The sequence below is a fragment of the Gouania willdenowi genome, chromosome 3 (assembly GCF_900634775.1).
Source record: "Gouania willdenowi chromosome 3, fGouWil2.1, whole genome shotgun sequence".
Lineage (NCBI taxonomy): Eukaryota > Metazoa > Chordata > Actinopteri > Blenniiformes > Gobiesocidae > Gouania > Gouania willdenowi.
In genome coordinates this window covers 11,158,241-11,173,836 of record NC_041046.1, presented here as the reverse complement: position 1 = coordinate 11,173,836, position 15,596 = coordinate 11,158,241, and the positions used below count along the sequence as shown (strand labels likewise).

The window sequence follows — 15,596 nt, the reverse complement described above, 5'->3', positions numbered from 1 at the left end:
CCTGAGGTATGTATGTGTATATATATATATATGTATATATATATATATATATATATATATATATATATATACCATCACCATACTTTAGGTTGGTTCTTCTTCTGTTGTGCCATTCTTCTTCACAATGTAAATGGTAAACAGTTCATGGATGGTACTATGAAATAAAGCAGATAGAGGTCACCAACTTGATCTTATCATGAATTTACAATATTAAATGACACACCAACGCAAACATTTTTCATTTTTGTATATGTTAAACACATTGTGGTTGGCACAAATCTCGAGGCGGTCTATATATTTAATTCTATTTTTTTCTTTTACCACCCCTGGTAAGAATCTCAAACTCTGCCTATGATCCGCTTTCATATATATTGATGCGGGAAAAAAACCTATAAAAATCAAATATAATATCGCTAACAACATTTGAATAAATCACTTTTCTTCTTGTGCTTCTGTTGTGTTTCTATGTGATCTGACACTTCAGCAGTAGTTTGTGGCAGCAGCAGCAGCAGCAGCAGCATTCCATGCGCTGTGTGTGCTTCCCTGGGATCAGGGATTACGGAATATCATTCCATGCAGTTGCACGTGCACGACGCACACACTCCTGCAGGTAGACGGCGCGCAGTGGGCGTGTCCTCGGTGGAGCCGGAGTAAATAGAGGCGGCGCTGCACAGTGAGATCAGATGGCTGCAGACACACCGGCTCTTACATAGAGAGCTGACTGCCTCCATAACAGCGTCACACGGACTCTGCTCTGACCAGACACTGCTTCTAGGTAGGTGTCAACGTGTGTGCGTGTGCGCGTGCGTGCGTGATGCATTCTGCTGTGAGGAGCCACAGGTGTGCAGGGTTAGGTTTAATGTGGTGGAGGTGACGCGCTTACATGGTGCATACATATATATATATATATGTATATATTTACATATATAAAATACGTCCCACACTCGTGCTTTTTTTTTCTTTGTTTTTTTTTTTTTTTTTTTTCCTGCGCGTGTGCGTGCTAAACTCATCTCACGCACATCGTCCCGCGACATCAAAGGTAAGTGGACTCACGCGCGCAGGCTTTGGATGTGCGCGTAAAAGTGACACAGCTGTAGTTGGTTATGAAGTGAAGATGCTGGACTCAGCGCGCGCGCACCTGGACTAAGCGCGCGTGCACATGGACACGGGACAGCGTGACAGAGGTTGAATGTGAGCGCGAGGCTGTGATTTAAGGAGGGAAACGTAGACGTTTTCCATCTAATCCACTGCACACATCACCTGCAGATACTTCTCCACACTTCCTCCAACAAGCCAGAACATCTGCACAGATGATGATGATGATGATGATGATGCTTATCAAGCCTGTGGTTGATATCATGAGAGTTTAATCTCTCCTCACCCTGATCTACACACTTCATTACTGATTTTCAATGATTAACATTTCAAACTTCACACGGTTTTCTTTTCAAAATGTGGTCACCAAAGACCAACAGCACGTGATGCTTTTGTTGAAGTTTTATACTTAAGGCTGACAGCACGCTGCCATTAAGTGTCGTTCACTAAATCATGACACCTTTGGAGCTATGTTGGCATTAGTGGGGTTAGGGTAACAAACGGCAGCCTTACTCATGCTAATGACAGGTGTCATGTCAAATTAATGTCAGCCTTGTGTATAAAACGTCATATAAAGTGTTCACCCTGATTCCTATGGTGTGCTGAATGTAAAAACTCAGACACTGTTTCATAGCCAAAATATTTTCAACATTAAACTCACTTTCCTCACATTTAGCTCAGAAATTCATGGAAAACAGCATGTTCTATATCATTGTTAAAAATATGTACTCTTAAAAATAAATCTAAATGTTAAATCTAAATGTTAAATCTGTCGCCAAGTGTAAAGCTAAATGTTTTGAATTCATACAAAGTGGGCAGGTCAGTGTCTGTCGATCATCTTTTGCATTTAGATTTATTTTTAATGTCTACACATTTTTAACAAGAAAGCATCTATTTGTACGGTTGCCGTACGGACAACCCCCGGTGCTATTGGTACGGTTACCGAAGTACACGTACGTAGCGTCTTAGGGTTAGGTTATAAATCAATATCGCAACAATTTTTAGGGTTAGGTTTAGTCACGCAACCTAAACTGACCAATGATTGACCTATCACGGGACCTAAACTGGCCAAATAGGGGAGCTGTGTATGGATAGAATGTCAGTATATTGATACGGCAACCGTACGGATAGACAACACTCTGTTTTGCTTGAATTTGTCTGAAATAGAAGGAAAGTGAGCAAATGTTCAAAATATGTTGGGTATGAAAAAGTGTTCGAAATCTTTACATTTAGCACCCAATACATGCATGTATGTTGGTGGGTATGACATAAAGAAAAGGTTCTTACAATAGGTTTGCATTACTTGTGAATGTGCAGCTGCTTTGATTATATGACTGATCTGTGTTCAGGTGCTGTTTGCAGACTGTTGTTTTCATTTCGGTTTGTACAGGTATTTTATTTTGTTAACTGGGTAGTGTCAGTGGCAGGGTATTTTTTAGTTGACTCATCCATTCCAACACTAAGTGTCCCTATAATACCAGCGTGGTTTATAACGTGTTTACCTTGTCATGAGTGTAAAGGTCATTCATAATGTGAGAGGTCACTACAGTTAAAGTCTGTCGCTTTGGCACGAGCTCACAAATCTGCTTTGAGTGACACCTTCAAAAAGTAATCAGACAGTTTCATAACATACTGCACTTCTCATGGTCCCAGAGCCTTGTGAAGTAAAGCTGCGGTTTCAAATAATATGTCTGAGGCTTTTTAATTGACAAGTGGCCGGAGACAAAGAGAAGCGGAATGAAATGACCTTTTCTAGAAGTTTGGTGGATGAAAGTCCTTAGTCTGCCAATTTAATTTCATCCTTCGATCACCTTTTCAGACCTGGGTTGACTGATTTACTTTTAACACCCAAAGGAAAAGAAGTCCAGAACTTTGTGGCTTCTGTTTAACACATTTACCAATAGAAGATGATTTGGCTTTTCTAACATATTGACTATTAGTGCTACCTTATTACTATACGGTATCATCCACATATATACAGTACATTCAATACTCACTGGGAGTCACTCAGTCGCTTTTCTCTCCTCCTCACTGCTTTTCTAAAGACAAAAATACTCCTTTAAGACGGTTCTCCATTGTTTTTTCCCTGCCACTGTGACGCATTGAGTGAAAAGATACGAGAACACGTTAACTCATCTGTTAGAGGCAATTTGAGCGTCGTTCTTCTCTTAAATGATGCTACGCTTCGATCGAAGGCAAAGGTATTAATTGTAGATGTGAATCCTATTAAACAGCTATTGGCAACCAGTGCTGGGGGGATGGGTTAATGCAAAGTAATGGGGGTAATGGTGTTTTTTTAGGTTTTAATCGGTCTGTCAGAGCTGCTACTTTGATTGGAATATTCATCTTCCGTAATGTCATGTGAAGAATAGAAAACATAAAATTAACTAGAAAAGCACTCGGAGAGCACAGACCTCCACCAAGCAGCTGAAGCTCAGCCAGCACGTTCCGGTCATGGTCACATGGTAAACTCAGGATTACTATGACTACCTGTCAACATTGAGCTGTTGACTCTGAGAGAACCTTTGACATCATCACAAGTTACACAGTGTGGATGGGAAAATTAATGTGATATATCTATATATATATATATATATATATATATATATATATTATTTTGGTAGCCAGAACATCACCAAAATTTGTTCCTTGTCCCATTTATCAATTTTCCTGAAAATTTCATTCAAATCAACAGATTGACAGATAAACGGAGGGTAAAACATAAGAAGCGCTCTGTGCTCCTAGTAATGAATGGAGAATAAAATAAACGAATCATACTTGGACTGCATTAAGAAATGTGTAATCATGAAATTAATTTATATTCAGAAAAATTAAATTAATTTGTACACAGCTTAAAATGCGGCGACTATTATACTGATTTACTTATTGTAGTTAACTGTGCACATTGGTAATTTTACCACTTTATGTATTTGATATTAACGGTGGAGCAGACACAGCTGTCAGTGATTACTGTGATTGCTAGCCCTGCTAATCAATGCATTGTTCACTCACCTGTGTGACACAAGATACCAGTGTGAAGCACTGTTACCTGCTGCAATCAAAGCGAGGGCGGAGATTACGGCGCACGAGCAAGGGAGCGAACAAATCGCACAGCAATACAAGGCTGTGAATGAAAAATCCTAAAATTCGAGGAATTCTAAGATTTTTCTAAAAGTGACATCACTAAGAGCTACTTTTAGCCTTAGGATGCTTTGTGAATACGGGCACTGACAGTGCTGCCCTGCCCATCAAAGTACATCTTCTATCTCTTTCTCCTGCGCAGCGTACCAATGTGAAACAGCGTGTTATTGTCCAGCTGCTGCTTTAAAACAATTAAAATAAAAGTGAAAACAGTTTTTATTATGTTTATTCTATGTTTTAGCTGAAAAGAAAAGGTTTATGTGTTTTTAATCAATAGATGTTTGCCCCGTCCAATCAGAACCCTTCCCAACCTCCACACCTAAAGCAGATTTGAATAAAGGCGAATAAACGTGTTTTCCAATTAAACCTCAATTCTGAATTACTGTTTCCGCTTAAACGCAAAGCAAATACTTTAATTCCGAATTATTGAATTCTGAATAATTAATTTCAAATTTAAAAACTTCACGTAACCATGGCCACTGGGAGATGACATTCTTATAAGGAAACGTGCATAGAAGGGTTCTTGTGAAAATGGCAGAAACTGGCACATTTCCCATTGTTTACTGGTAACATCGAGCTGTAAAAGTGAATGACAAAGAGTTGTTGTGCTGTTAACTGCACAAACCGGCAAAAGGATGTCAGAAATTGTATAATATTCTGAAGGGATTTCATCCGTTTGCCAAAAAAAAGAATAAGATGTTGGCTCCAGGCCTTTAAAAGGGATCTTTAGTCACATCCTGTAGATGTGCCAGTCTGTAATTGAGCGTTGCCCTCTCATTTTTCCGTAGCTGGGTTTATCACTTCTCCTGAAGGTCGGCTGACGACTGGTCCCAGCTGATGGCTCATACTTAGCTGTCAGAGGCTCAGCTGGTTCTGATCCACATTCTCATGTTGTGTCTGAGTCTGCAGCTGTGTTGACTGATGTAAACAAAGCAGCGTCAGCACATGTGTTTTTCAGTGGCTGGAGATCTTTTGTTGTAAATACTGAGTGAGGATTATCATATGAGAGGAAGTCATTTTAAAATAACACTTGTGGTTTTATTAAAATACTTTATACATAAATATTGTATTAAATTTAGCTATGCAAAAAAAATCCAACAATATTGGTGTATTATTAAGTAAATCTGTTGGAACAACTCTCCCAGTTTGGGGGTTACGGCTGTTACCACAAGGACCACGTAGGCTTTAACCTTCCATATCTGCTGAAATTATTCTTTGAGCCCTTAGTAGTGTTACATGTTCTAGTGTTCTGTGTTCCTGATGTTGCAGTCAGTTAGTATCACCACATCTCCTGGTGTTTGTTAACCACCACTAGTGCTGTGCGAGGAGGAGAACACTTTAGAACTTGATATAGGTAGATTTAAAACATAGATAATGATATACAGTATATCCTGATACAATTCTTCTTTAAAATTAAATTCATTGAATGGAAAATTCCTAGTATTACATTAACAACATACTCTGTAGCATTATAAAGGGGTATATTTGCAGGTGCAAAGTAATATAGCGTGTGCAATTTCTCTGGTTTAATTCTATGAGACATGCGCATGATTAATGTGTTGTTTTTTTTACTCATTTTTATATATTTTTTTTGTTTGGTGTATTTCTCTGTAATGTATGTTTTTTGGAGTCAATATGTGTAATTTTTGTATCTTTCTGTTGTCTTTTTGACCCTGGCTTTTTGGCTTTTGTGCTCAGTGCCTGTTCTTGTGCTGATGGTTCAGTTTGTTGTGTGACCTTGAATGATAATGTTTTTTTTCCCAATAGTTTCATTGAAAATGGTGTACACTGTGCAAAAGGATTATTTACCTAAAATACTGCTTATGGGCCGCATTCATCCTCACGTTTAGGTCAGAAAAGACTGATTTTTAACACAGTGTACAATGTAAAGCCACAGTTTGATCCACTACAAAGCAAATAACAAGTGAAACATTGATGAAAGATGATGACGACTAATGATCATTTCTGAATGCAAGGATGTAAGAAGTTAATAAAAAATCAGGCTTTCCAGACAAGCAAACGTTAATCTGTCGATAGTATCAGGGGAAAAGAGAGATTTGAACTGTGGTTCGGACATGAAAATGCGGCCGATTCTCACAATAATCTGATCAAATCAACCTGTTACATTGTTCTTCAATGAAGACCTTTCAAATTAAGAGTTTGCAGATTTCAATGATATTTACAAGCGTTGGGTAAACTCCATGTTCCGTTATTTCTAGACAGCCCCAAAAAAAATGACATCACGGCCCGGTCCGCCTCTTTGGCTTCAGACCGCCTTCATTGACAGATTACGCACTTTTGGTCTATTTACACGTGGTGGGCGTGTCAGGAACTTGGATCGCGCTTTAATCCAGATCAGAGAATAGGGCCCATTGTGAATACTATTTAACAGTTCACGTGTCATCATACTTTAGAAAAAAGCTACAGTTAAACCTATTGTTAAAAACTTTGCTACACACAGGCAAACCTTGAACATTTAGCATCTCCTAAAATGTATGTTTTCCAAAGTGAGGGGCACATCTATCTGGCCAAGAGAAAGCATCAATTCTGCAGGCTTTGAGATTTTAACACACACACACACACACACACACACACACACACACACACACACACACACACACACACACACACACACACACGTGCAGTGATGGATAGATTGTGAGAAAGTGTCAGCGTGGATGTCTAGGCCCTCGGCCAAAGGCCACAGCTTACATGAGGAAACCACAACTCTCTGGTCTCAACCAGCAGAGAAAAATATAACTGTGTGCTGGAGTCAGGCTGGTGAGCTCCACGCAGCTCTTTAACTACACTCATTTCTTCTTTGGAAACTAGTCACTCCAAGTTTGTAGAAGAGAATGTTAATGTATTATATGTTTTTCTGTTGACACCTGCCCACTTCCTAATAGTTTGTGAAATAGCATCCTCTCTCTGCATCAGAAGCTGGGTCAACCTGACTCCAGACTTTCCTCCATCCAACGCGTGGAGCTGATTATGAAAAGGAAGCAGCAACATGGAGCTCACAGTAATAACTGAGTCGTTATTCATCCTTGGCTCTGACAGCAGCTCGTGCTTTGTGTGCAGATCTTTTTTTTTTCTTTTTTGTGAACAAACTTGAAAAGGTTAAATGAAGACACACTCACACTCAGTGCGCATGCCTCCACAGTGAGTCTGAGCTGGGCTGCGATAACCACTGAAAAGCTGGCATTAAAATGTCTCCATCCAACCACACACACACCAGAGCAGGCTTTGTTTTGATCCCAGAAGTCTAATTTAGATCAAAGCCTGAGAACAGGGTGTAGTGCAGTCTACACCCAACGGAGCTCCTGTTTATCCACTCTGTGATACGCAGTAATTGAATCGACCACCTTTGCAGACTGTGTATCTGTTTGGTTGAAAGAATAGATGCTCTCAGTACTTTGCTAACTTGGCTAACTGGAACAGAGGAAAGATTAAAAAGTGACACTTATGCACCATTTGCACAGTTAGAAACTTATTCCTGACGGCGATGTTCCACAGTTGTTGGATCATCGGTTTTTACGCCACTGTTTTTAATCTTAATTAAATGAATGAGAAATGAGCAACGTCTCCATCTGATAAATAACACCATGGGAACTAAAACTCTGAAATAATGAAAATCAATGTCTTTAGCTGTAGAGTTGTCATGCTGTATATGGCTTTACATTTGTGTTGTGTAAATTGTACGTCTTCGTCTCTTGTTTTCCCTTCTGAAAGTTTGTCTATCCTGATCACAGCACAGATGTGTTCCCACTAGGGCTGGGCAATTTATCAAGATTCAAGATATATCATGTTTTTTTATTTTGGCGATATAGAAAATGACAATATCGCTCAGATCAAGATACATGTGTTTTTATAGCTTATTTTGTAATAAAATACATGTTTTAGGAGTCGCTGCTTTTGCTACTTCTCTGAACAACATGAAAAGTACAGTTAGATGGATTTCTGAGTGCATCCGACCCCTAAACCAGACCATCCCCTAATGGGGGGTGGAAAATAATAAGTGCTACTTCATCACACTCCCTTTTGAGCAGTGTATTTATTTATTTTATCTACAAATATTTATGTTAATACATTAATCATGTCATTAGTCATGTAGGCTACAAATGGAAAATGTATGTACGTATACCACTGAAGCTTTTTCTGTTTGTATTAAATTGCTCGAAATAAATGAGTAAATAAATAATAAACAAGCCACACTACAGAACTCACTCACACGTGCTGTCCTTACAGGAGAGAATGCCAAAAATGGACCATATTGTGCAGCTGTTTGTTAATAAATGTGCCTGTGTGACATTTTGCATCAATAACTGACCCAGAATTGTATTTCTGGTCAGACTTTATTTGAATTAAAAATATTGAGATTCATATTAGATTAGATAGATTTTATTGTCATACAACCAAATTGTATCAGCTTGGAATAGTGTTACGACACATAAAAAAAAAAAAAACAATTAAATCTTAGTAAATTGAAAGCACATACTGTACATACAGTATCTACATACAGTGCAAAGGTACAGCAGTGCAAATGCTACATAGTGCAACAGTGCACGTTTGTATATTTCCTTTGTGTTTGTTATGTTTGGGGGGCAAATATATCGCCATATGTACTGTATATCGGCATTTTGAGAAAAATTATGAACATATGAATTATGGTCCATAGCCCAGCTCTATATCCCATTATAACTGTCAGAACTGATCTTCAGTCTAGTTCTCATGTATCAACAACAGACAAAACAAAGCTGCCTTTAATAAATGTGGAGAATTCAACTTTATCAAACTTGTACTAATTGGAATGGACAAAGCCAAGCCCATGAGCCAATGGTTACATTATTACATTATATTTACAGTATTATATAACAGTTATCTCTTCACATTTTCTGGCCGTTTCGACATCTGTCCACCCATTCGCCATGTCTTGATTAGTAGGTAATGGAGCTTATCCCAGTTGACTTAGGAGGGTTCACTGTAATTAGCACCACAGGTTGTTACAGGGATCACATTTAAAGCTTTCTCTGCACCTAAACCTCACATACTTTGAAGCAACTCTGACATTCAAGTCAATCTAAATTCAGAAAGACTGCTGATCAATGTGCCACCAATACCTCACATTTAGTTTCCCTAATTGTTTTTACATGCCAGATGTATTTCAAGTACACTATAATTAGGAGTCAGACATCATGAGCTGCCAGGAACCTATTGTTATCCTGCGTGCGCTTCTGTTTTTCTTTTTCTTATGAGGAAATTGTACTTTCCATGTAAAAACAATCACCAAATGTTGCACAAAGGTCCAGTCCCATGCCAGATTAGTCTAGCTGCAAAAACAGGCCAATGGTCCTAAAGGTGGCGCTACAACAAGTCTCCAAAGTTTAAATTCACAACAAATCTATTTATCATATGCACTACAGATTTGGAACTTTCACCAAAATGTAGCAGCGATACTAAAGAAACTGTTCTACAATTAAACATATTGCAATGATGAAGTCACTTTGTCTTTTTCAAAAACTGTAAAACTTATTGAACCCAATTGAAACCAGACTTGTTACAATTCATCTTCAGACTGTCCTATAAAAATATTTGTGATTTATCATAAATTGAGCCTACAGTGCATTAACATGTTTGACATGGTAAGGTAAACATATACTTGCCAATTAAAGACATTTTTATGTTCAGCAATGTTTAAAGAATATCAGAATTTTGTCCCAAAAACTGAACTGTTAAAAGTTTTTCTCTCATGTGAACAATGGGGTCAATGAAAACATTTCATTTTTTAAACATCAGTTTTTCACTTATGGAGAAAATAAATTATTGGTAAAACATTTACCAGCATTTTGTGTATTTGTGTTTTTATGACTGAGTTTTTGGCAGCTTCTCTAAACGCTAACAGCTGCCGTCTTGCACTCAGGTGACTCATTTAGTCAATTAGTGAAGCTACAGACGACTTTTCCATGTGCTAATTAGCTCTGTGACATAGAGGATGTTCCATTATGAAATAGTTGTGGGGAGGTCTGGGACGACCATCAATAAATCCATTAATCGCACGGTAAATGAAAATGAACTTGCGATGGCTGCCTGAGCCAGTAGGTGTGAGTACGGCGAGGGCGTACAGGGTAAGCTTACCTATTTGTTGACAAGAATTAAACATTAAAAACGTACTTATTTGTTGACAAATATTATAGTTTATCTGCAATCATTTCTGGGATAATATATTGTCCGGCAAAATGTATTATTTTCCTAGTTATGGATTATATGTTTGGCCATTGTAGACTTTGTATAGTGAAATAGAAACATGTACCACAGAGTTGTCTCTTGTTAATTGAGTAACGTCCCTTGTTCCAGAAAATGTGAATTCAAGCCTCAAGAATGTAAAAATCACATTATAACGCCGCCTTTTTTCCATCTTCCTACGCTTTACTACCTGAGGTTGGAGAGGAGTTGTCTTCTGATCGAAAGGTTGCAGGTTTGATTCCAAGTGTGTCTGTGTTGAAGTAGGGCTAGGCGGTATTTCTCTAAATTCTAACGGTTTCACGGTATATGACAGTACATTTTTTTTCATGCATAATCAGGTGTTTACAGCATTTTCTACTGGTTGAGAGATGAATTACTGCAGTAGATTGACTGAGGATGGTCTATTTTACTGTCATGATGAGTGAATATTGTTGAATAATTCCACACTAGTAGTAAATAATACAAGTTTGTAACAGCAGCCCAATGGCTCTTTACCGCGCTAGCTTAGCTTTAGCATTAGCTTAATCTTTAAATGCTGCATACTCAGTGGTGTGGTGGTTTGTTATGGTGAATAAGGTAGCGTTTTGTTTGCAGCTCCACCAGGACTTATTTAATCATTATAGGAATTACAAATTGCGATCCTTTGCTCTCCTATTTATGTGTATTACTGCCGACATGCTAAGCTAACCGTGCCGCCGTTTTCGTGAGCGTTGTTCTCCTGTAGCAGAGGCATGCGCACGCAGGCACATGCTCACATGCAGCTTCAGATCTTTCAATTGTGTCTATATTATCCATTTACACGTATGATTTACACCGTAACTAACGCCAGAGCGCTACTGGTTACCTTCCTATTAAGAAGTGCAATGTTGAAAAGGGTTCGGTTTGAAACGCAGCGCAGCGTAGCGTCCCGAAAGTTGAGTAGTGAAATACACCAGTACGGCGGTATATTAAAAATTCATATAATGAAAATATATACCGGTATTCGGTATGAACCGGTATACCGCCCAGCCCTGTGTTGAAGTGTTCTTGGGTAAGACACTGAACTAAGTTGGTCTAAATGGTCCATGAGTACCTCGCTCTGTTCCATTGGTGTGTGAATGAACACGTTACTGTAACTGAGTTGCTTTTATGGGTACTTGTAATTTTTTAAGTATATTCGGAAGTCAGTAATTTTACTTGTACTTAATTAAAAGTTTTAATTTTAAAAGAAATAAAGTAATTCATTACATTTCTACACCAAACCGTTACTAAGTTATTATTTTTTGTGATTATTTTTTTATTTTCATTTCACAGTCTCTTCATGAAGGAACATTGAACATAATCCATATGTTCTAAGTTGTGTCATTTCTGGTCAAAGCCCAGTCACTTTCTTGGGTTATGTTGTTACCCACATGGCACATTTGGCATGGCACTGTGATGGAGTTCATAAATGTAGTTGTACTTAGAGCCTGAGAATTGTATTATTTTGAAGTGAATGCATTGGTGTTGTTTTATTAAAAAAATAATTGTACATTATGACAAACCTTTTATTTTATACAGATGCCTTTGAGGAAAATAGATTAAGTTCCAATTGGGCAAGACTTGGTCTCTTCCTTTTTAAGTTTATACATGAGATGTTTACTTTATGCAATGGGGGGTGAAAGTAAGTAGTAACTTTTATTTTGAGTATTATTTATTTGAGCTACTTTTTACTTGTACTTGAGTTTTTATGAGTACAATTTCAATCAAATAACAGTACTTCTACTTGAGTAGGATATTTCAGTACTCTTTGGAACTTCTTACTCATAAAAACACTATATAAATCAAGTCCATTTCCCATTTGCTCAGAAATGCCTAAGTTTGCCTAAATCTGCCTAACCGTTGCTGAACAACAGCTATCATTTTCTCTGCAGCTCGACTATGAATAGGTACCTTCAAGGCAGCCTGACACCACACATAGTGTAGGAACACATGGCTGTGACTGTTTTCTTTTACATAAAAAGCTTAATGCTGTAGGGCTGGAGTATATTAAAGCATCTGCCGTGCATGCTCACTGAGGATGCTGAATGTTTCACTGCATTACACCCACCTCCAAATATTATTTTTAGTCAAAACAAAAACAGGTAAAGAGCTCGTACTGATAAAACGGTCTTTATGACAATCCTTCACTGAGATTCCAATATTGTTGGTGACACAACAAGGTCCATAGATTCTTGTTCTTGTTTTATCAAAGCATCAACCAAAAAGGCAGGCACGGTAGGTTTAGGTATTACATCTTTACTGAATATGTTCTCATTTCTAGTGCTGTCAACAGCAGGGGTGTGGAAAAAAAATGGATTTAACGATATTTCTTTTTTTTGGGGGGGGGATTTTAAATCGATTTTTAATTTTTTTTTAAATCAATTTAAATTTTTTTTAATTTGCCCTGATATTTAATCAATATTTTCTTATTGTATTTTTCACATTTTCATGGAGGTGTGTTTTCTACTGCTGGAGACATTGTCACTTCTCAGTGGAGCAGCCTCACTACTGGGTGTGTTGACCAGCTCCTGTTCCTACATAAAAACCTTGAAAATTGTGCCACTTCCGCACCTCCTCTCCGGTAGATGGCGCCGTAGATATAATATTAATAAATAAGTTGTTTTGAAACAAATAGTTTTTACTTAATTTGTCCTCTGAATGATCAATATCTTCTGTCGACCATATAAAGCAACTTGATTTTTCATCTCTGTTTATTTTTGATAATAACTGGGTAGAATATTGCAATATATTGTGATACCGTGATAATATCGTATTGCAAAAATCCTTGCCAATACTCACCGCTAGTCAAGAGATTAAAAAAAGTTGAGCGATTAATTAATTATGCTCTATAATTCATTATTCTAATTAATACATATTTTTAATCTCACCTAAAATTTGCTGAGAAAAGCCCTCAACTTGAGGTATTTCCATTTAAATCACATTATTGTGGCAGATCAAAAGGTTAATATATAACAAAGTGGCTTTATAAAGAAAGTTATTGTTTTTAACAGACTAGAACAAATGCAAGCGTAGACATTTCCATTCCTCTGTATGCTTGTTCATGTGGATCTTGTTGGGTTCTTTCTTTTTTACTATGGACTTTATATTTTGTTCAGCGCTTTGAGATGACTTTGTTGTATTTTGCGGTATATTAATAAAGTTGAATTGTATGAGAGACTAGTCCCAAGGGCTGCTGACAGCTTTAGTTTAGACCATCAGGGGAATATTGATGTGTACTTTAGCCAATCTCCAAATAATAGAAAATAAAAATGAAATCAAACATCAGGCCCATATGTAGTGCTATAAAGTTAGCCCATCATAAACAGTAAGATCACTTTTGTGAGCAATACAATTATTGAACGTGTTGCTTTTTCTCTCTATCTTTGGTCATTTGTCAGTCATGGACTTATTCATTTTGGCTCTGAACCCTGTCACCTTGTCCAGTGTGGATTGGAGACAGTGTGCTCACAGCATGTATCAGCTAGCACTGTCCGTGTGTCCGTGCTAGCTGTCTGTGCTAGCTGCTACATGTTTAGCAATGATTGGTAGTGGAGGCTGCATAAGCTCCAGTCATCACCACACGCACAGTTTACAGACAACTGGGCTTTTGTTTTCCATTCACTGTTTTTATTTTAACTAAAATTAATGCCAACGAAGCTCAGCAGTCTGCCATCTTCTTATTATAGTCTGTGCATCACTATTATGGGTATACTGGGAACTCTTGAAATGAGAATGGTTCTGCGCAGTTTTGAGTGCAAAAAAAGAGTGATTAATGACATTTTTAAAAATGTATTTAGCTTTAGCTTTTTATTTCCTTACCTGTTATATTGTAGGCTGTTGCTATTGGTCCGGACCCGGACCTCAGACAATCCTGACTATAGTTCTGGCGCAGTAAGCCGAATGCCGGTAATTCCATCACTGTCACTACTGGACCCGTGTCCTAGCTATAGTTTCATGCAGTTTTATTTTAGTCCTAACCCAGGAAATACCCTAAATGTTTCTTTTTTTACGTATATGTATTTTTAAAAGTCAAATTTCACGTGTTAAATATGTTAAAATGAGAAAATAAAACATGTCAGAAGTGGGATTCAAACCCACGTCAGCGGAAAGAAACATCTTTTAGTCTAGCGCCTTAGACCACTTAGCTATCCTAACACGGTGTTAACACAGGCACATTACGCTTATATGGAAAAGATCCGGCAGTGATGGAACTGCGCATGTGCCGGTGTAGTGTAGAATAAACCTACCGTGAAAGTTTCCCACGGTAGACACGATATCTTTCCGCACGATCGATTATTGATATGGTCCCACTAAGTATCGATTTTTTTTGATTTTTTTTTTTTTTTCAAAACTTTTTCTGCTTTTTCACTAAAATGTGCAGGTACGTCTTCACAGAAATTTTGTCACTGTTTGTTGAAGGAACCAATATATTGTTTACTGGAATATTGCTCTATAATGGTGTCACTGGTAAGAAAGACCCTATTTTTTGTTTACAGAAAGCACTATTGGAGACACTTATTTGTTTACATTGGTATGTTGACACTTATTTACAGACATGTTGCAGTAGAATAGTGTCACTGTTCATAGGACACTTTTTCAATTTATTGTCTTTTTTGTTATGTCATAGATTATCGTAGATTGATTTCTGACCAATATATTGATAATCACAGTATCGTCATATCGTGAGATAATCGTTATCGTGAGCTTTGTATCACGTAGCGTATCGTATCGTTCCCACCCCTAGTGCATAGGCTTTCACACGTAGGAATATTTTTCACTACACCGGAACAATAGTTTGTCTGAGTCCGGGTCTGGAACTGTAGACACTTCATGTCATGTAATATGGTCTGCACAGCCTCATATCCCACCCATCTCAAGAAATTATGTTATTCAGAAAATGTTTTTAAGATCAATTTCACATTCAAACAAATTTGCTCCGTCAGCTTCACTTTTTACCAGTTATGTGGTTTTATCGATTCACAAGATAAACATTTATCAGACATATTTGTTTATACACAACTTTATTTATAGTAAGCAAGATGTTTCAGTCCCTTTTTAAATGTTTTAAACATTTTTGTAAGTCAGTAATGACAATAACTATTCACTATATCTACCCT

General features: G+C 37.6%; 1 protein-coding gene across 1 annotated transcript in view; it reads left to right on the top strand.

Annotated features, from left to right (window-relative positions):
• Positions 1–654: 654 nt before the first annotated feature.
• The window catches only part of cemip (cell migration inducing hyaluronidase 1), a 159,744-nt gene continuing 144,802 nt past the window's right edge, over positions 655–15,596 (top strand). Inside the window, exon 1 of the mRNA XM_028473612.1 lies at positions 655–775. The gene's annotated coding sequence lies outside the window, so the exon portion shown is untranslated. The remainder of the gene's footprint in view (positions 776–15,596) is intronic.